Source organism: Ranitomeya imitator, chromosome 6, assembly GCF_032444005.1.
Source record: "Ranitomeya imitator isolate aRanImi1 chromosome 6, aRanImi1.pri, whole genome shotgun sequence".
In the NCBI taxonomy this organism is placed as follows: Eukaryota; Metazoa; Chordata; class Amphibia; order Anura; family Dendrobatidae; genus Ranitomeya; species Ranitomeya imitator.
In genome coordinates this window covers 449,678,501-449,701,915 of record NC_091287.1, presented here as the reverse complement: position 1 = coordinate 449,701,915, position 23,415 = coordinate 449,678,501, and the positions used below count along the sequence as shown (strand labels likewise).

Here is a 23,415-nt window from a genome sequence, read left to right as displayed (position 1 = left end):
GGGGGGGGACCACGGGGGGGGGGATCGGAGCACGGGGGGGGGGGATCGGAGCACGGGGGGGGGGAATCGGAGCGCGGGAGGGGTGGAACGGAGCGCGGGGGGCGTGGAACGGAGCACGGGGGGGCTGGAACGGAGCACGGGGGGGTGGAACGGAGCACGGGGGGGGGTGGATCGGAGTGCAGGGGGGGTGATTGGAGCACGGGGGGGTGATTGGAGCACGGGGGGAGCGGACACGAGCACGGGGGGGAGCGGAGCACAGGGCGGAGGGGAGCCGGAGCAGTGTACCGGCCAGATCGGGGGGGTGGGGGGGGCGATCGGAGGGGTGGGGTGGGGGCACACTAGTATTTCCAGCCATGGCCGATGATATTGCAGCATCGGCCATGGCTGGATTGTAATATTTCACCCGTTATAATGGGTGAAATATTACAAATCGCTCTGATTGGCAGTTTCACTTTCAACAGCCAATCAGAGCGATCGTAGCCACGAGGGGGTGAAGCCACCCCCCCTGGGCTAAACTACCACTCCCCCTGTCCCTGCAGATCGGGTGAAATGGGAGTTAACCCTTTCACCCGATCTGCAGGGACGCGATCTTTCCATGACGCCGCATAGGCGTCATGGGTCGGATTGGCACCGACTTTCATGACGCCTACGTGGCGTCAAAGGTCGGGAAGGGGTTAAATACAGAAAAACACCTTTGGGCCATGTGCACACGCTGAGATTTTTATTTTGATGTTGGTCAGCCAAAACCAGGAGTGGGTGATAAATAAAGATGTGGTGAAGTGTTTCTATTATACCTCCTATACGCGGACGACACATAGATCTACCTCTCTGGCCCAGATGTCGCCTCTCTGCTGTCCAGAATCCGGAAGTGTCTGTCAGCCATATCCTCCTTCTTCTCCTCTCGCTTTCTAAAACTCAATGTAGACAAAACCAAACTCAGCTGAAGGTAAGTATGTAGTGTTTGTTTTTTTAACGTTTACGCTGGTAACCAGGGTAAACATCGGGTTACAAAGCGCGGCCCTGCGCTTAGTAACCCGATGTTTACCCTGGTTACCAGTGAAGACACCGCTGGATGGGCGTCACACACGCCAATCCAGCGATGTCAGCGGGAAGTCCAGCGACAACTCATCATCTTTCCCCCACCTCGCGTATCCCTCCTACCTGATCAATCTATTATGGTAAACGGCATCTCACACTCTCTCCCGCACTTGTAATCCCGCTGCCTCGGGGTAACTCTCGATTCTGCCCTGTCCTTCAAACCGCACGTCCAAACTCTTGCCACATCCTGTCGCCTCCAACTTAAAAATATTGCCAGAATCCGTCCCTTGCTCAGCCCACAATCTACTAAAACTCTTGTGCATGCCCTCATCATCTCCCGCCTCGATTACTGCAACAACCTCCTCTGTGGCCTCCCCGCTAACTCTCTTGCACCACTCCAGTCTGTCCTCAACTCTGCTGCCCGGCTAATCCACCTCTCTCCTCGCTACTCCCCTGCTTCTCCCCTCTGCAAATCCCTCCACTGGCTCCTAATTCCCCAACGAATCCAGTTCAAACTACTAAGGGTACCGTCACACTAAGCGACGCTGCAGCGATACCGACAACGATGTCGATCGCTGCAGCGTCGCTGTTTGGTCGCTGGAGAGCTGTCACACAGACAGCTCTCCAGCGACCAACGATCCCGAGGTCCCCGGTAACCAGGGTAAACATCGGGTTAATAAGCGCAGGGCCGCGCTTAGTAACCCGATGTTTACCCTGGTTACCAGCGTAAACGTTAAAAAAACAAACACTACATACTTACCTTCAGCTGTCTGTCCTCCGGCGCTCTGCTTTCCTCTGCACTGTCAGCGTCGGTCAGCCAGAAAGCAGAGCGGTGACGTCACCGCTGTGCTTTCCAGCTGGCCGGCGCTGACACAGGATGCAGGAGGAGTGCACAGAAGCAGAGCGCCGGGGACAGACAGCTGAAGGTAAGTATGTAGTGTTTGTTTTTTTAACGTTTACGCTGGTAACCAGGGTAAACATCGGGTTACAAAGCCCGGCCCTGCGCTTAGTAACCCGATGTTTACCCTGGTTACCAGTGAAGACACCGCTGGATCGGCGTCACACACGCCAATCCAGCGATGTCAGCGGGAAGTCCAGCGACAAAATAAAGTTCTGGACTTTCCTCAGCGACCAACGATCTCCCAGCAGGGGCCTGATCGTTGGTCGCTGTCACACAACAATTTCCTTAACGATATCGTTGCTACGTCACAAAAAGCAACGATATCGTTAACAATATCGTTATGTGTGACGGTACCTTAAGACTGATCTACAAAGCCATCCACAACCTGTCCCCTCCCTATATCTTTGAACTAATCTCCCAATATCTTCCCTCACGTAATCTTCGATCCTCCCAAGACCTCCTACTCTCCTCCACACTTATTTGTTCTTCACACAATCGCCTCCAAGATTTCTCCCAAATATCCCCCATCCTCTGGAATTCCACGCCTCAACATGTCCGAGTATCCACCACCCTCGGCTCCTTCAGACGGAACCTGAAAACCCATCTCTTCAGGAAAGCCTACAGCCTGCAATAACCATTCTGCTGCCTCACCACCACCCAAGCTGTCGCCTCCTCACCACCACCCGAGCTGCCGCCTCACCAACCACCAGAGCCGCCGCACCCCCGACCTTCTGTCTCTTCCCCATTATCCCATAGAATGTAAGTCCGCAAGGACAGGGTCCTCTCCCCTCTGTACCAGTCTGTCACTGTAAATTTGTTTACTGTAAACGATATCTATAACTCTGTATATAACCCTTTTCTCATGTACAGCACCATGGAATTAATGGTGCTATATAAATAAATAAATAATAATGATAATACTTTTCTTCTGATTGTTCCACTCCAGATTTTGGCTTCCAAATACTGATGTAAAAAACTCACCATATACTCAACGTGGGCACGTGGCCTTAGTCTCCTGTCCAATGGGGAACAATAGGTAATAGTAATAATAATAATAATAATAATAATTAATAAATGTAATGTGGGGGTTATTTTTTTACTATGCATTTTTCATGTGACAACATTTTTTTTTATATTCTGGCTGATGAACTGTAAACAGTAGGCTGATGCTCCCTATTTTCAGCTGGTGCTGGGTATAATGGGGTAGGGTGGGCCGTGAGAGCATTAGCATTAGATTGGGGGGTTACAGTGACAGGTTGACAGCTCTGTTGTACTGCTAAACGCTTACATAATGCAGGACAACAATGCTGCGAATATCGACCGGGAAGACGAAGAAGTGATGGCACAAGCGCAGTACTATGGATGCAGAAACACTTTGATTACAAAAAATAAATCATAGTAAAAACAAATATGTTTTTCTCTTGCATTCCTCAGGTGCTATACTTTTTTTATTCCAAGAAGACAAATTGGTGGCCATAATATAATTATTATTTATATAGCACCTATAATTCCATGGTGCTGTACATGAAAAAGGGGTTACATACAGAGTTATAGATCACGTTTACAGTAAACAAGTATACAGTGACAGACTGGTACAGAGGGGAGAGATATAACTTAGACCCTATAATAGATATTAACTATTACCTATGCACAGGATCGGTAATTAATTGCTGATCAATGAGGTTCTGAATCACATTCAGCAGCGCAAGTTAATGAGTCTATGGAAAACCTTCGGACTGCACTCAGATGACATCTGAGTGCAGTCCGATTTTCACAGACTTCCCAAACGGAGAAGATGGAGACTTTTTTTTCGCTTATTCTCCTCATCTGAGAAAATCGGCACATGCTTTGATCACACTCTGATCAGAGTGATTAGCATACTCAGCCGGATTTTCTTGAATCAGAGAATATGATCTTGTGTGACCCTAGCCTTAGATTGAGAATACTGTTTTACACTGATAGCCCATTACCAATACTGAAATGTTCCAATACTCCAAGGCTCTAGGAAAGCCAATGACCCCTGGGCACAAGGAAACATTAACATGACCCTCAGTCTTGGGTTGCCATGCATAGTACAATTCCAAGACACTTCGTAAAAATACACATTTCTTTTTTCATTGTCTGCTGGAAAGAAAAAACGTGCCTGTCTGCGAGAAAAAAAATGTCAGTGATATATCAGAAACCGAAGAGTGCATGTTCTTGCAGTTACTATTTTCACTTTTCAGTAGAATGCGGACAATGTCATGGTCTGTGGAACGGGTGATCACTGGCAGACAGGCGTCCATCTCCCGCCACCAATCAGCCATTTGCTCTAGTGGCGGCTGGATGTAATCAATGTGAACAGCGTTGCTCTACGCAATGTGTAGCGGCCGATGCCAGGTACTGCAGAGCAGCTCCAACAGCTTTATTTTTTGTTAGGGTGCGTGCCCAGAAAAAATAAAAAATCAGATTGATTCATCTAAGTATGGGATGACGAACCATGGCCAGGTAAGGAGGGGTAATCTCCTGCCATCATAACTCACATGCACAAACACTGGATGAGCAGGGATGTGAAATCACACTGGGCATCCACATACCTGCCGTACACCGGCATCCCACTAATCTCCGCTTCCTGTGTGAGGGAAAACAAGTGGAGACTGACTCACTACAGGGAGCGGTTTAACATTCCTCTGACATAACTCGTTGACAGACAGCCATTTTGCTGGAGAGCAGGCACACCGCCTGACACTATAAATAATGTGCAGGTCTTTTATTACATTGCGGAAGGAATGACTGGATGCTGCAACACATCACCCGACAGCAGAAAAGCACAGGTTAGCGCCGGCTTTACCTCAGGCACGGTCACCCTCTCATGCCAAAGATTTCTAAAATCAAACTATTCTGTTAAAGTGTAACCGCAGCTATAGGGGGATTGTGTTACCCGGTGTATAGATCCGCTGCGGACCACCATGCTATTTTATATAACTCCCACCTCCTCCATTCAGGAAAAGTTATCCAAGCCTTCATCATCTTCTCCGCATGAAGCAGAAGAGAAGAGTTATGGCGCACTGCAAAATATCCGTAAGGGTCTCAGTGTCCAAATTCGGACCAAAGACAAATATGACCCTATGGAGCACACATTAAACTGGATTACAGGCTCCCTGATTACCAAAACACACTGCGGTATATGGGCTATTTCTTGATACTCCTCTTTTTCACAAGTCATTTGTAGTTTAGAATGATTCCAATTTTGAAATATTAAAATCTGTTTTGTGCACAGATTTCATGGTGAACGTTTGCATCACACATCAGGAACACGAGCTGCAGTGTAAAGCATGGAGGAGGGACGCGGCGGCGTTAGGAGGGACGCGGCGGCGTAAGGAGGGACGCGGCGGCGTAAGGAGGGACGCGGCGGCGTAAGGAGGGACGCGGCAGCATTAGGAGCCACAGATGTGGCTGGCGATAAAACGGAGACTTGCTAATTAGTGATGAGCGAGTATACTCGTTGCTCGGGTTTTCCAGAGCACACTTGGGTGATCTCCGAAAATTTGTTAGTGCTCGGAGATTAAGCTTTCATCGCCGCAGCTGAATGATTTACAGTTATTAGCCAGGCTGAGTACATGTGGGGGTTGCCTGATTGCTAGGGAATCCCCACATGTAATCAAGCAGGCTAATAGCTGTAAATCATTCAGCTGCGGCGATGAAAGCTTAATCTCCGAGCACTAACAAATACTCCGAGACCACCCGAGCAACGAGTATACTCGCTCATCACTATTGCTAATATTCCCATTAGAGCAAATTAGGACGTCTGTTTATCACGGTCCGGGCACGGACGTAACACAGGATTCATGACCCAAACTTGACAGCCTCATAGGCATATGTGGGTGGTCTGGTTTGAGACCTGTGGCCGTCCGTGCACTCACACTAGTAGAGCCAAATAACGGGCATGGATCGCGGCTGTTTCCTGAGAAAAATCAAAAGGTATAGAAATGGTGCTCACTGTTAAAAGAGGTGCCCTGGATTTTTGGGGATTTGCGTCCTGAGAAACACACCAAGAAAAGCAGCCAAAACGGAAGAAAATGGCAAATATCACAGTAATGAAAACAAATATGTACAGAAATCATTAATATGAATGTATCCATTATATCACGGAAAGCACTGACCGGGGAGGGGATAGCATGGATTATCAGGTGGGCGTTACTCCTCGGAGGCAGTCTGGGGTCAATAATTGTCTGCTCATTCACCTTTATCCAGGCAGCTTTTTCCCTGTACTCTTTACCATACACTATGGGATGTGGCAGGTTTGCCCTTTATTACCCCCATACACTATGGGATGTGGCAGGTTTTCCCTTTACTACCCCCATACACTATGGGATGTGGCAGGTTTGTCCTTTATTACCCCCATACACTATGGGATGTGGCAGGTTTGCCCTTTATTACCCCCATACACTATGGGATGTGGCAGGTTTGCCCTTTATTACCCCCATACACTATGGGATGTGGCAGGTTTGCCCTTTACTATCCCCATACACTATGGGATGTGGCAGGTTTGTCCTTTATTACCCCTCCTCATATTGTGTATTGAACCACTGGCCTATCATATACGCGCAAATTGCAAAATTAGTGTTTTCGTGAGGGTGAAACAAGTAAAGATTTTTCCATTCATGGATGATATTCTGCTTTTCCCCCCTAATCGTCACTCTTTGTAGAGTCGACATTGGGCTCCCCCTCGGGTAATACAGATTAACACCGCAAAAACAAAGACTTTCCCATTAGATGTCCTCCCAATTTCCATGTAATTTCTTATGGATCCATTCCCTTTGACATGGACGTCGGTTAGCATTAAACAGTTATGTAAAACAAAAAAATGGTTCTCCAGCAATGATGGAAAAACAGGTAAGTAATAAACTTCACATTTAAGCATATTAAAAGTTGACATGACGAAGGGGGCGTGGCTATGTAAGCCAAGAGAGAAGACGCACCTTTTGGAGGCTCCCATTATCCTGATCTGAATCCGGCCATTTATCCCCCTGAACTGCAGCTGCACCGGCTGAGGCGGTGCTCTGGGGGCTCGGGAGACCGGCGACCCCCCCGGGTGGCGGCGGTGGAACGCTGGAGAGCCGGTGTCTGTGGCGGTGTGGAGGAGCGGCGAGGTCCCTGGGCTGCGGCGGCCATCTTTAAGCGCGGCTCCGACGGGCGGGACGCAGTGCCGGCGGCGGCTGAAGCCGGGTGGATCCCCCGGGGGGCACGGCAGGCACTTACATACAGCGGGGACGCTGTGGAACATCGAGGAGCAGGAGACAGGTGCCGGGTCTGGAGCGGCGGGCGGGCCCTGGGAGACGGCGGCCATTACCACAGCGCACTCTCCAGCAGTAAGGAGAGAGGCGCTATATAGCAAGACTGCGGTGCATTCAGGAGGTGAGCTACCGGCCTGAAACACTAAAAGGGGCAGAGCGGTGTGCGCCCTGGAAAATTGGGCCCTGCACTCCCCTTATCAAAACCCCTGCTTGCACCATTACTTTGGAGGGATCGTTCCCCCCTCCCTGCTGTTCTTCCTGGGGAACTGTGGCTGCTCTGGGACACAGTGCCTGGGCAAACTCCTAAATTGATACATTTGCAGATATCTGAGACTCTTTGCTTGGTTTGCTGCCTCTCGGGGGTGCATCCCGGTGTTTGGCCCTGTCCGGTCTGCTAGTGGAGAATAGACTGCCATAATAATAAATTTGGTCATTTGGTGGGGATCTTCTGCCAATCACCATGCATCATCCTAAAGGAGCGGGGGCTGCTGACAAGTTGAGGAAATATGCCAGAGAAGATGCCCCAGATAATACACGCTCTCTCAGAAATAATCCCACGCAGAGTCAACGCAAAAATCGTCTTTCTGACAGCAATGAGGAGGGAGAACAAGACGAACTGACTCTTAAACAAGCATCTGAGCAGTTGATGCAGGCTATATCTCTCACCAGGTCCTCTCTCACTGAGAAAATAGAAGACGTGCATACTGAAGTGGGCCGTCTGCGACAAGATATACAAACTATGAGAGGGCGTATTTCAGAGGTTGAAACAAGGGTGTCTCAGATAGAGGACACCATTGCCCCAATGGAGGCTAAGTTATCAAAGGCCACTGGCTCTGTGAATGCCTGGAAGCAAAAGGCAGATGACCTGGAAAACAGGCTGCGCCGTAATAATATCCGAATTATTGGCCTACCAGAACGCTCGGAGGGTCAGCAACCTGAGCAATTTCTAGAGGACTGGCTTAAAACCTCCCTGGGAGACGGATTCTCCTCAACATTTTCTGTGGAAAGGGCCCATAGGGTCCCAACGAGACCTCTTCCTCCTGGAACTCCGCCCCGACCCTTTCTGGCACGTCTCCTTAACTGCAGAGACAGGGATGCAATTCTTCGCTTGGCAAGGCAGAAGGCCCCTATTAAGTTCAATAACGCCACTATATCAATCTTCCCGGACTTCTCTATGGAACTTCAAAAGCAGCGAGTTCGATTTATGGAAGTCAAAAAGCAGCTCAGGGATAAAAACATCATTTACTCCATGCTTTATCCAGCTCGACTCCGTATTGTTCATGAAGGCTCCTCCCTGTTCTTCACTGACCCGGCGGAGGCGGTCAAATGGTTACGGTCATACAAGGGGCCTAGTACCCCGGACTCTTGAGTAGCTCTTTCTATCTGATGGCAACACAATCTAGAGCTCTCTATGTGGGTGCTGAGTTTGTCAACTATACCGGACGCTGATTTCAGTGAGGGTATCCCCTATTCTACTCAACTATAGGAGTGTAGGATTACACTCCTCCACTGTTCAAATGTTGTTTGGTTTGGTATTTTACACCAGTTTCAATTTCAATTGTTTGTTATGTTTATTAGTCGCCAGTGATAACCTTATGCTCTGTATGATGTTCCTGATTCCCGCCCAGGCTGTGGTGTATGTTATGCCTTTTCCCGAACGTAGATATGGGATCTGAGATTGTATGTATGACGTGGAACATACGGGGTATTAAGACTCCTCGAAAGAAAATTAAGGTATTTTCACAAATTAAAAGGTATCATCCACATATTGTAGCACTTGTGGAGACGCATTTGACCAGAGACACAGCTAAGTGTACGCAAAAGCCGTGGGTGCAGTGGTCCCTTCACGCATTTCACACCAGTTACTCCAGAGGGGTCTCCCTGTTGGTACATAGGAATGTCAGGTGGGAGGCTAGAGAGTCACGACGCGATCCCGAGGGTCGCTTTGTTTTTGTTCATGCCTTTATTAATATGAAGGAATATGTGATATTATGTGTTTATAACCCACCCCCGGCCGGCATATCGGTTCTCCGCATGGCACTGGGTTTCTCCCTAAATTATCCTAATGCTAGTGTTATCTGTATGGGAGACTTTAATTTAGTCATGGATAATCTTAAAGACAGACTGAGACTAGACGGCGAGATGTCAAGGGGGTCCCTTTCTCAATCTCCCTCTCAATTGGCATCATTTATGAACGGTAGCGGATGGTTAGACCTATGGAGAATACGTCACCCTGAGATAAAGGAATATACTTGTCATTCTTCAACTAGACAGTCTCTATCCCGTATAGATTACATATTTGGATCTAGCGACCTAGCGCTGTGGGTGAATAGTGTCGAACATGGTAACAGGGGGATATCAGATCACAGCCCAATTGTTCTCAAACTTAAATACGGTCAGTCAAATAATAATATACCTTGGAAATTGAATCCCTTCTGGCTGAAACTAATAGATGCTAGTGATAGAACGGTTGATCAGTTAAACTGCTTTGTCTCTACTCACCCAGACCCCTCGAATCTCAATCTGTTCTGGGACACTCTAAAGGCATATTTGAGGGGATGTCTGTCCTCTACAATCTCCTATATAAAGAGGGTGACGGCGGGGGAAGATGACGAGATTGAGCGACGGCTGAAGGACTCGGAAGCCGCCTATGTGGCCAATCAAACTAACGGCAACAGGGTGGAGTGGCTCACTTCCCAAAGATTATACACCCAAAATATAGACACTAAATCAAAACGTAAATTATTTTTTACCCGTCAGTCTTATTTTGAAATGGGGAATCAGGCCAGTAAACTCCTAGCTTTTTTGGTACGTCAGCATAACACCTCCAACACGGTACTACAGATTCGGACACTCGATGGTTCGTTGGTATCCTCCACCGAGGAAATTCTTCAAAGTTTTTGTAATTACTATAAGTCACTGTACAAATCGGGTAGTGGTCTTGGGGTCCCTGAATGTATAGACTATCTATCAGACATGGCATTCCCCTTACTGAGCCCAACCCAGCAAGCTTTTATGGAAGCCGAGTTTACTCTGGAGGAGGTGGAACAGGCTATAATGGATATGGCCACCGGGAAGGCCCCTGGACCTGACGGGTTTCCCGTTGAGTTCTATAAAAAATATCGGGACCACCTGGCACCACTCTTATTGAAGGTGCTTCAGAATATATGGGAGGGAGAAATTATGCCTGAAACATTTTATGATGCAAATATCATTGTACTTAAGAAGGAGGGAAAGGACCCCTTGGAATGTGGATCATATCGCCCCATATCATTGGTGAACGTAGATTATAAAATCTTCACTAAAATATTGGCCACTAGACTAAATACAATCATATTAGATCTTATACACCCAGATCAAACAGGCTTTATGCCTGGGAAAAGTACCTCTATTAATATTCGGCGGGTCCAATCAGTGATTCAATATAGCTCCCTAGAATTGGATAATAACTGGGCTCTGGCATCCCTAGACACAGCTAAAGCGTTTGACTCCCTTGAATGGCCTTTTCTTTCTGCATGTCTGCAGAAATACGGTTTTGGAGATAAATTTATTAGAGGGATAGATACACTATATAGGAATCCTAGGGCACGGGTAATTGTGAATAATTCTATCTCTGATTCTTTTACTTTACATAGGGGAACCCGTCAGGGATGTCCTCTGTCCCCGGCCCTCTTTGCCCTCGCGATAGAAGCATTGGCAATACGCATAAGGTCTTCCACGGATATCAAGGGAATAAGTATTGCGGATCGTGTAGACACCATCGGTTTATATGCTGATGATATGATCATATTTATGGATAAAACAGAAGAAACACTACCGCGAGTAATAACGACTATAGATAATTTTAGCAAATTCTCTGGTCTCTATATCAATTGGGATAAGTCTGCTCTGATGCCTCTGTCTCATGCGCCGATGCCCCGTCTCGAAAATCTCTCGTCACTACCTGTAGTCTCCAATTTCAAATATCTAGGAATACATATGTCTCAATATAGTCAGCTGGACCTACGACTTAATATTTATCCACTATTGGACCTGGCCAAATCTAAATTCATAGCTTGGAGCAAACTCCCTCTCTCCGTTGCAGGTCGCATTAATTTAGTTAAGATGATATTGCTCCCCAAATTTAATTATTGTCTCCAACATAGTGCTGTGCCAATACCCAAATCTTTTTTTGCAAACTTAAACTCCCTGACCACGTCCTTTATATGGGGGAAGACTAGACCCAAACTCAAGCTATCTACTCTACAGAGACCGACAAGGGGGGGAGGGGCAGCCTTACCAGACTTTTATCTATATTATCTTGCTGGGCAGGCTAGGGCGATAAGCAAATGGATGCCTAGCAACTCCCTACCTAATTCAGAAAGCCATATAATCCATTCTGCCCGTATTGACTGTCCACTGGGTTTTTTGGAAATGGAGAAAGTCAGTGCTCCCCGTTTGCTGCCATTGCTTCGACAAGCGAGATTAATATGGAGACAAATTAAAAAAGTTATTAAATATACAGATATAATAGCCGAAATGCCACTGTGGTATAATAGTTATTTTCCAGAATTACTAAATCACCCGTCTACTGAGTTCTGGATCTCATGTGGTGTTCTCTCGGTAGGTAATTTGTATAACCAAGATGTTTTTGTGTCCTTTGAACAATTGCGGGATACCTGCAATATCCCAAGATCTCAATTCTTCCGTTATTTACAGCTGAGGTCAGCTTTCCAGTCACATATGCGAAATGCAGGTGCAGGTCGAGCAATTTCATCTTTACCCCTTATAGGCATTCTCAAATCACAGGGTCCTCAGGGGCTCATTTCCTCTTTATACACATACCTATTATCCGTGGGAGATGGGCTCACTATTAACACCTTAAAAAAGAAATGGGAGGGACTCCTTCCCGATACACTGGGAGAGGAGTGGGAAGATATTTTGGAATCTCCAACTAAAGTTTCTCCCTCAGTTAACAATAGGATGACCCAGCTATATATTACATATCAGACTTATCTGACTCCGACACGACTTTTTAAAATGGGCCGCCTTCAGACGTCAGACTGCTTACGGTGTCACGCACATGATGCGGATTTTACCCACATGATATGGCGGTGCCCGGTAATCCTTCATTATTGGAAAGAAGTCACGACATTGTTAACGTCTTTATTGTTAATCCCTGTCCCACTTGAACCATTGACTTGCCTATTTGGGGTGTGGGATACAGAGACCTGGGATCACCATACTGGGATCTTCCTTCGAGAAACGCTCTTCTTAGCACGAAAGGTACTGGCATTAAGGTGGATGGGTAGCTCCTCCCCGTCTCTCAGAGCTTGGATTGACCTGGTGAACTCGGTTATCCCATATGAAAGAACACTGTACCATAATAGAGGATGCCCAGGTAAATTCGAAAAAATTTGGGGTAGATGGAACTCATCTCATCATACTCTGTAGTCTGCGTGGATTAGATATATGCACGGGGAGGAGGGCATGGGGTTTGGGGACATCGTTGCAGAGCAAACTTGAATCTGTTTTCTTTTGGCGACTTATTACTAAAGGTTAAAGTTGTTTAAGTTGTATAGTAGGTATTTTGTAGGTACTAGTGATTCAACATGCACAGTCTATTGCCTCTGAACTTTGGATGCGATGATGTTTGTAATCATTTGTATCTGATGGTATGTTTAATAATGATAAATGTAATATGTGCAATGTTTGTCTATTCTGAAATTAATAAACGAATTTAAAAAAAAAAAAAAAAAAAAAAAAAAAAAGTTGACATGACAGTGCAGCACTGCAGAAAAACCAACGCGTTTCAGCTAGCGGGCCTTAGGCTACTTTCACACTAGCGTTTTTTTCAATACGTCGCAATGTGTCGTTTAGGGGAAAAAACGCATCCTGCAAAGTTGTCTGCAGGATGCGTTTTTGCCCCGTAGACTAACATTAGCGACGCATTGACCCACGTCGCAACCGTCGTGCGACGGTTGCGCAGTGTTGTGGCGGACCGCCGGGAGCAAAAAATGTTACATGTAACGTTTTTTTTGCTTCCGACGGTCCGCCATTTCCGACCGCGCATGCGCGGCCGGAACTCCTCCCCCACCTCACAATGGGGCAGCGGATGCGCTGGAAAAATGCATCTGCTGGCCCCGTTGTGTGGCGCATTCACTGCTAGCGTCGATAACCTCGGCCCGACGCACTGCGACGGGCCGAGCCCGACGCTAGTGTGAAAGTAGCCTTAGTCATGGTCATTAATTAAACGGCCATTTATCTCCACCTTTTTAATTTATTTCTAAAAACAATTATTCCCTGGTATTTCACAAAACCGACTTGTATGCTCACCATTTGGGGAACTCTACCCCTTTACCTGCTTGGGCACTTGACTACTACATTGACCACCCTGACATAACTCCTTTTTCTTTTGGAAGCCCTCCTTTTCCTAGTTCCACAAAGGGTGATGGTACATGTGTATAGATTATTATTCAAAGTTATACGTGGCACCGTATTCCCAAATCTACTGATCTGCACCAAACATAACTAAACACCAACACGTGGCCCTGTGGCTCTCGGTAGTATCCCGTGAAATAGACAGGCTCTGGATTGCCCCCCCTTCACGCCCACTCCCTTCGGTGGTGGTCTCTGGTTCCCTATGGAGAGTAAAAATCCCAATGTGGACACACTGCCAGGCCGGGTACTCCATGGCCTGCCCCAAGTCCAAACTAATAGTATTTTTCTTTTTTCATTTAATGCCCTTTCCAACCATGACCAGCCCCCGGTTTAATGCAGTTACTTAGATTATCTGATATTACTGAATCATTTTTTCACATAAAACCTTTGCGATCTTATTACAACCTTTCAATTCAGCGCAGGGAGGTCACTTACAAATTTCTCAAATGGTTTTCCCACTCTTCAATCAACTACACTCTTCCTCCCTGCAGGTATATGTAGACCTGGTGTCATTTCACACCTACAAAATGTTTACAAAAAGTCTTGATATGTTATACTTATATGCTCAAGTGGGGAAATGACTTGGGTACCCCAATATCCACCACCCAAATCACCCATCGAGAGAACCAACTGGAGACTCTGATGCACTGGTATATCACATCCCAGAGGTTTCCTACAGGCTGATGCCTCTGTATCTAATGTTTGATGGTGATCTGGAGCTTCTGATGCCCCTAATATTTGATCGAGATGTGGAGCTTCTGATGCCTCTGTAGCTAGTATTTGATTGTGATCTGGAGCTTCTGATGCCTCTGTATCTAATATTTGACGGTGATCTGGATCTTCTGATAGATCTATCTAATATTTGACGGTGATCTGGAGCTTCTGATGCCTCTAATATTTGAGATCTGGAGCTTCTGATGCCTCTGTATCTAATGTTTGATGTCTGGAGCTTCTGATGCCTCTGTACCTAATGTTTGATGGTGATCTGGAGCTTCTGATGGCTCTGTATCTAATATTTGATGGTGATCTGGAGCTTCTGATGGCTCTGTATGTAATGTTTGATGGCGATCTGGAGCTTCTGATGCCTCTGTATCTAATATTTGATGGTGATCTGGATCTTCTGATAGATCTATCTAATATTTGATGGTGATCTGGAGCTTCTGATGCCTCTGTATCTAACATTTGATGGTGATCTGGAGCTTCTGATGGCTCTGTATCTAATATTTGACGGTGATCTGGAGCTTCTGATGCCTCTAATATTTGAGATCTGGAGCTTCTGATGCCTCTGTATCTAATGTTTGATGTCTGGAGCTTCTGATGCCTCTGTATCTAATATTTGACGGTGATCTGGAGCTTCTGATGCCTCTGTATCTAATGTTTGATGGTGATCTGGAGCTTCTGATGCCCCTAATATTTGATCGAGATGTGGAGCTTCTAATACCTCTGTAGCTAGTATTTTATGGCGATTTGGGGCTTTTAATGCCTCTGTATCTAATATTTGACGGTGATCTGGAGCTTCTGATGCCTCTGTAATATTTGATCGAGATCTGGAGCTTCTGATGCCTCTGTACCTAATGTTTGATGGTGATCTGGAGCTTCTGATGGCTCTGTATCTAATATTTGATGGTGATCTGGAGCTTCTGATGGCTCTGTATGTAATGTTTGATGGCGATCTGGAGCTTCTGATGCCTCTGTATCTAATATTTGATGGTGATCTGGATCTTCTGATAGATCTATCTAATATTTGATGGTGATCTGGAGCTTCTGATGCCTCTGTATCTAACATTTGATGGTGATCTGGAGCTTCTGATGGCTCTGTATCTAATATTTGACGGTGATCTGGAGCTTCTGATGCCTCTAATATTTGAGATCTGGAGCTTCTGATGCCTCTGTATCTAATGTTTGATGTCTGGAGCTTCTGATGCCTCTGTATCTAATATTTGACGGTGATCTGGAGCTTCTGATGCCTCTGTATCTAATGTTTGATGGTGATCTGGAGCTTCTGATGCCCCTAATATTTGATCGAGATGTGGAGCTTCTAATACCTCTGTAGCTAGTATTTTATGGCGATTTGGGGCTTTTAATGCCTCTGTATCTAATATTTGACGGTGATCTGGAGCTTCTGATGCCTCTGTAATATTTGATCGAGATCTGGAGCTTCTGATGCCTCTGTACCTAATGTTTGATGGTGATCTGGAGCTTCTGATGGCTCTGTATCTAATATTTGATGGTGATCTGGAGCTTCTGATGGCTCTGTATGTAATGTTTGATGGCGATCTGGAGCTTCTGATGCCTCTGTATCTAATATTTGATGGTGATCTGGATCTTCTGATAGATCTATCTAATATTTGATGGTGATCTGGAGCTTCTGATGCCTCTGTATCTAACATTTGATGGTGATCTGGATCTTCTGATAGATCTATCTAATATTTGATGGTGATCTGGAGCTTCTGATGCCTCTGTATCTAACATTTGATGGTGATCTGGAGCTTCTGATGGCTCTGTATCTAATATTTGACGGTGATCTGGAGCTTCTGATGCCTCTGTAATATTTGATCAAGATCTGGAGCTTCTGATGCCTCTGTATCTAATATTTGATGGTGATCTGGAGCTTCTGGTGCCCCTAATATTTGATTGAGATGTGGAGCTTCTGATACCTCTGTAGCTAGTATTTGATTGCGATTTGGAGCTTCTGATGCCTCTGTATCTAATATTTGACGGTGATCTGGAGCTTCTGATGCCTCTGTATCTAATATTTGATGGTGATCTGGAGCTTCTCATGCCTCTGTGTCTAATATTTGATGGTGATCTGGAGCTTCTGATGCCTCTGTATCTAATGTTTGATGGTGATCTGGAGCTTCTGATGCCCCTAATATTTGATCGAGATGTGGAGCTTCTGATACCTCTGTAGCTAGTATTTGATGGCGATTTGGAGCTTCTAATGCCTCTGTATCTAACATTTGACTGTGATCTGGAGCTTCTGATGCCTGTGTAATATTTGATGGTGATCTGGAGCTTCTGATGGCTCTGTATCTAATATTTGATGGTGATCTGGAGCTTCTGATGGCTCTGTATGTAATGTTTGATGGCGATCTGGAGCTTCTGATGGCTCTGTATCTAATATTTGATGGTGATCTGGAGCTTGTGATGGCTCTGTATGTAATGTTTGATGGCGATCTGGAGCTTCTGATGCCTCTGTATCTAATATTTGATGGTGATCTGGATCTTCTGATAGATCTATCTAATATTTGATGGTGATCTGGAGCTTCTGATGCCTCTGTATCTAACATTTGATGGTGATCTGGAGCTTCTGATGGCTCTGTATCTAATGTTTGATGTGATCTGGAGCTTCTGATACCTCTGTATCTAATATTTGATGGTGATCTGGATCTTCTGATAGATCTATCTAATATTTTATGGTGATCTGGAGCTTCTGATGGCTCTATATCGCATAGATTAAGGCCTTACAATTTGAGGAAACCTTATTTGTTGATGATTCACAGTGGCGCAGTGGTTAGCACTGCAGCCTTGCAGCGCTGGGGTCCTGGGTTCTAATCCCACCCAGGAAAACATCTGCAAAGAGTTTGTATGTTCTCTCCGTGTTTGTGTGGGTTTCCTCCGGGCACTCCGTTTTCCTCCCACATTCCAAAGACATACTGATAGGGATTCTAGATTGTGAGCCCCATCGGGGACAGCGATGATAATGTGTGCAAAACTATAAAGCGCTGCGGAATATGTTAAGGTACCGTCACACTCAGCGACGCTGCAGCGATATAGACAACGAGCCGATCGCTGGAGCGTCGCTGTTTAGGTCGCTGTAGAGACGCCAAACACAGCAGCTCCAGAATGATGCAGGAGCGATCCAGTGACGCAACGGCGACTCGCTTATCGTTCTCGCTGGTTGTTAGCTCCATGTAAAACGTTGCTGGCGTCGTTGCTTAGGATGTCAAACATGACGATACACGCCGACCTGACGACCAAATAAAGTTCTGGCCTTCTAGCGCCGACCAGCGATGTCACAGCGGGATCCTGATCGCTGCTGCGTGTCAAACACAACGAGATCGCTATCCAGGACGCTGCAACGTCACGGATCGTTGTCGTTCTCGTTGCAAAGTTGCTGAGTGTGACGGTACCTTTAGCGCTATATAAAAAATAAAGATTATTATTATTATGATCCATGGCTGACTCCACCATATCTTAGTGGTCTCGCTCTCTCCCCTAAATGATTTCTTGCTCCTACACCTCCCCACCGCCCAAAATGCGTGGTCTCTCTATTCTGAAAACACACTTTCTCAAATAGATGTTTGATTTAAAGAATATCAGACTGCTAAAATCTACACTTGCGGCTTGTTCCACTTCATGTGGTCTACATGGGATAACCATTTTGATTAAACCCATTTGTAAAATATTGCCTTTTTAGCTTTATGTTTTTCTCTGATAGCCTTCAGTTGATTACCTTTTCTCTATTTGTCTTTCCTTTTTTTTTTTTTTTTTCTTACATTTTTTGGCTCCAACTGAAAACCTTTTATCACACAAATGAATTAGTCTATGACCGGACCTTTTAAGCGCTAAACAATTTATCTTACTACAGATTTATTCTATATTCTCCACCTTCAAAGCAGAAATATATAGATTTTAAAATTCCAATTGTACTAGGAAGTAATGAGCATTTGGCATTTATACGTTTATTAAAACGCTAATAAAAGTTACTATAAAAAAGTTGATGTTTTGGAAGCAAGAAAAAAAAAGCATGAATAAGTATCAAAGCAACTTTCATGAGGACGGCTTGGCCACAGCATCTGCAAAACTGTAAGAAAATTACGGAGCTATAGGCATTTTCCAAAAATGACTGGATAGATCAGCAGCTAAAGAAATACTGCGTTTACAATGGGTTAAGGAAGACTAGAGAAAATAGTGTAAAAAGTTGTCACAAAGTAAACCCAAGTGTGGACCTTGCACATAAAGAGCAATGAAACATTTACCTGTTAACACATCAGGAGGAGCAGGAAAATGGTATTTCTCTAACCTATTGTTCAGTAATCTGTTATATACCTGTAAAAGGAAGAAAAAAATGTCACTAAATAAAAAAAAATTGTAAAATTATGTTATTGATAGAGTTAGGCAAGCTATCAATAACAAAAGTCATACAAACAGCCAACAGATCCCATGATCTCATCGATTACTTTGTGCCAGTAACCACTTACAGAAGTGTATGGGAATAAGTCAAAAGATCTCTAAACATTTATGGTATGTGCACACGCTGCGGAAAAGGGTGCGGATTTTTCCGCACTGATTTTGGTAAATCCGCAGGAAAACTGCACTGCGGAATTACCGCTGTTTTTGTGCGGATTCCACCTGCGGATTCCTATTGAGGAGCAGGTGTAAACCGCTGCGGAATCCGCACAAAGAATTGACATGCTGCGGAATATAAACAGCTGCGTTTCCGCACTTTTTTTCCGCAGCATGTGCACTGCGGATTTTGTTTTCCATAGGTTTACATAGTACTGTAAACTCATGGAAAACTGCGTCACATCCGCTGCGGATCCGCAGCAAAATCCGCATCGTGTGCACATAGCCTTATGGTGTTTTCTACTTATCCAATAACTGAACTAGCAAGATACAAGAAATAACCAGTATCCATATTAAAAGGAATCTGTCAGCAGGTTTTTGTTATGCAATAGGAGAGCAGCATGGTGTAAGGGCAGAGAGCCTGATTCCAGTGATGTGTCACTAACTAGGCTGGGTGTTCTTGCTTCAATATCAGCAGGAAATGGTCACTACAGGACTAGGTATCTGGTGCTTAATAGTCGTCCTGTCCTGTGTGACCCTGCCCCCACCACCGATTAGCAGTTTCTGCCTATGCAATGTACAGAAATCTGTAAACAAGTGGCATCAGTCGGGTTATATAGGGCTTCACATCCAGAAAACTGGTAAATCTGAAGCAGTGAAAACAAAGATTGCATCAAAATAACAGCATGCAGCCCAGTGATACATCACTGGAATCAAGGTCTCTGCCCCTATATCATGCTGCTCTCATTGCAAAAAGCTGCTGACAGATTCCCTGTTTTACATCCATCTGCACCTCCCTTGATTGACAGCTCTGACTTTTTAGGAGCCAGAGAAAGGTGGAGATAAGTGAAAAATAAATAGATGGGAAGATGCACTGAACTGTTTGAGAGAGAGAGAGAAAGAGAAAGAGAGAGAGAAGGGAAAAACTGGATCCGTCGCTGGATTCCTGCGTGTGATGGTCAGCGACGGATCCTGCCCCCATAGGCATCCAATGGAGCAGACGACAGCCAGCGCAGAATGCGTCGCTGACCGATTTTCTGATGTGCACAAAAAACGTTCCTATGAACGTTTTCTCTGCACGACGGACCGCTATTTTACGCAGGATCCAGTGCACAACGGATGAAACAGATGGCCATCCGTCATAATCCGTCGCTAATACAAGTCTATGGGAAAATGCAGGATCCTGCATTCTCAAAAATCAACGGATTGTGACGGATCTGAAAAGACGGAAGTGTGAAAGTAGCCTAAGCCATTGGTGAACCATGTGCAAGTGCTTGGTTTGAATAGTCGTTTCGTGCTGACTTACTCCCTTTAACATGGTCATGAACACTGGTGTATCCGTTAGACGTTGTATAATAATTTGTATAATAATGTAGACGTGATGTTTGCTCAAAGGAAAGCTTACAGAAAAGTAAAGATCCTTCAGCCTCCCCCAAAAATCAGCAGAACAAAGAATAAGACCATGTAAACATGATAACTAGTGGGAAAACACAGATTTGTTTGCTGATTGTGGCATATGTAGATCAGCCTAAAAACAATCATTTAAACACTACATAGACTTAAAGTTACAAATTAAAAGAATAAGGCGCAAATGAAAAATGTGAAGAAAAAAACTCCACAAACAGGTTGAAAAGAATGATAAATGCAATATTGAATCATACCTACAGCCTGAAATAAATGGCAGCCTGTATTCTGCTGCTGGTATCTGGGAGATAAAGACAGGAGTAAATCCAACTTTTTATCCCATTAATGCCTCAATAATGAGATTCCATAATTAAAACAGGTTAACCCTTCCCTCCCTGATGATTCAAGTGCTCCCTACAACTGGACATTAAAGACATATCCTACTCATATACCAAAAGGGTAAGACCATACTGCAAGACAGCCCGCCAAGCCGATGCCCTCCCCGCATAATTCCATTTCATCAGTGTGCAGCTATTGCTGCTGGCAGAGGGTCGACCACGCCTTGTGGTCGCACCTAAGTGTCTTCAGCGGGAGAACCCTTTTAGCCTTTAAGGTGAGGATTGCTTAATGTTCTTTCCATTATAATTACTCAGTATAACCAACAAGTGAATCCAATCCAAAGGCGGACAGTAAATTATATTATCATCACGGACCCATAATGAAGAGCTATATATAGCTCCAACTGCTAATTGTTTGTTGCCGGCAAAGGGTTAATTGTGTCACTTGGCCGCACAGTCTACTCTTACAATCAGCAATATTCCCGTAATATATTGACCTTGGAACTAGATTCACTGAAACTCTCAAAAGTTGAATTATTTGCCTTGCTCTGATTAATGATTAATTAATGTCTTCAGCTCTTACTGGCTAATGCGAGCTCTAAGGCTTTGGGAGAGATAAAACCTCTTTCACTAATTAGCCCTGAAACCCAATTAAAAGATCCATTGTAGAGACGACTTGGAGCAATTTCAGAATCTGTTTCGTTCACTGTACAAGGTTCTTAAGGGTTTCATGTCCATATCGAGCCCCATCGTTCCTCCGTCCATGGGACAGTTCAGCATTTGGGACTGAAGCAGCCGTCTGCTTAGCAGTAAGTCCAGGTCACACACACAGATGACAGGGAGCCGGCCGGCCAGCCTCAACCTCCGACTCTCAGGAACTGTCTTCTAACAAATCCATTACTGTGTCTCTAAGCCAGAAGCATTTGGCTCCGAGCCTCTACAATTAGTCACTAGCAATTACCAGCGCTCTCTTCTCCGGCACAATCTTCATTTAATTTACATTAAAAGCGACTTCTCATCAACATATAAATAACCTTCATTTTATTCCCCATTTTCCTCTGAAATCTTTACCATATGTTTAGGGCGCTCAGAAATCTGCTCTCCTGATTTTCACTCTGGTTATTGCAGTTTTGCACTAATGTCTGCTTATAATTTGATGAAAGGAACGAAAAACTTGATCTGGGAAACAACAGGGAACCTGCCAGTACGATTTTACTACTGAAATCAGCAGCATGGCCGTCTCGGTCCTGGTACAAAAACATAAAGGATACCGGTTTTGTAGTAATCTGATGTGTCACCATTGAGTAATCAAGCTCTAGAGTCTCCAGCAAATTTGCCTGGAAGTGTATTGTGGCATGCTGATGCGCTCACAGCACCCAATGCACTACCAGGATCATTTGTATTCGGCTTTACAGAGGACATTTCACCAGTTTGAGCATGACTAGTCACATCATGGAATAGTGGCCACAGAGCTGAGTAATTCTTTGTTAATCTAATACATTTCTTCTCTCTGTTGCAGGGACATAAAGTTAAGGCTATAATTGAGCATTACTAGAGATTTGTCTCTGGGGGCGTGTACTGATTCACCTGTAAGAGGTTGACCAATCATAGGCAGGCAGCAACAAACAAGGCAAAAAAGTGAACACGCCCCCAGAGAAGAATTTCTTGTTAACACCTCGTTAGTCTCATTATAGAATATAACCTAAATTTTACAAGTTAATATCTCCACAATGGAGAGGAGAAATTAAAAGATACAAACTAGTTTTGATTCAGCTCTGCAACCACTAGTCCATGATGTGGCCAGTTTAACATGTTAGAACTGGTGAATGGTCCTCTTTAAAACTTAATTTCTCAGCACTGACACAATGGATTACTACATGCCAGGTATCATTTGCATTGCTGTACCACAACCTATAGAACCATACCACAACCTATAGAGCCATACCACAACCTATAGAGCCATACCACTAGTTTCAGTTGTGAAACTGTCCTGACGGATTACCTTTAAGAATAAAAATGGTGGAACAGAACATCAAGTCTTGAATATTCTAGAATATTTATTTATGCATTTGTTGCTCTTTTTTAATGCCAATTAATGTAGTTAGACTGATAGTAAAAGCAAAAACATTGGATTAGTTTGTGGCAGCAATGTAGTCTACGCTGACACAGAGCTCTGTACCATAGAGTTGTCAGTGGAGCCAATGTTTCTCATAGGAAGGACACGCTTCCATAAGATGTTTTCCAGAGATGCCAGGTATGTGGTTATACAAAAGCCGCTCCTAACATTGCCTAGATTTGGCAATAATTGATATAGAATATGTAACCATCTGCATCAGAGGAGCTGTCAAGACCCAAAAGATGCTGTCACATTTGCCAGAAAAACAGTCAAGCAACGTTCTTCTCACCGACAAAGTGAAGGACGCCACAGCAGGCACCATTATACTTCAGTGTCCATCATGTCTCCCTTTATGATGGAAACCATTGTGCTGGGATACTGAAGTCCATTCAATATAGGAGAATATCTGGCAGGAGAGTAAATTTGCAGGTGAGATGGCGGGTAATAAGCCACGTTTACACGTTCAGTATTTCACATGGGGTCATCTCATACACTAGTGTTCAAGATAATAGCAGGTGTTCAAAAACATTAGTTCATCAACAAATCTTTACACTAGTTTTTATTTCCAGCATTGGGAACATTGCACGCTGTTGTCTAATTCAAAACATGACGAGAAATGTAGATAATTTAACT

At 44.8% G+C, this 23,415-nt stretch overlaps 1 protein-coding gene across 4 annotated transcripts in view; it reads right to left on the bottom strand.

The window, feature by feature from the left end:
• NCOA2 (nuclear receptor coactivator 2) overlaps positions 1-23,415 on the bottom strand; it is a 202,145-nt gene that overhangs the window by 120,265 nt on the left and 58,465 nt on the right. For all 4 annotated transcript variants that reach the window (XM_069731453.1, XM_069731457.1, XM_069731450.1 and 1 more), the window contains exon 2: positions 18,618-18,687. The gene's annotated coding sequence lies outside the window, so the exon portion shown is untranslated. The remainder of the gene's footprint in view (positions 1-18,617; positions 18,688-23,415) is intronic.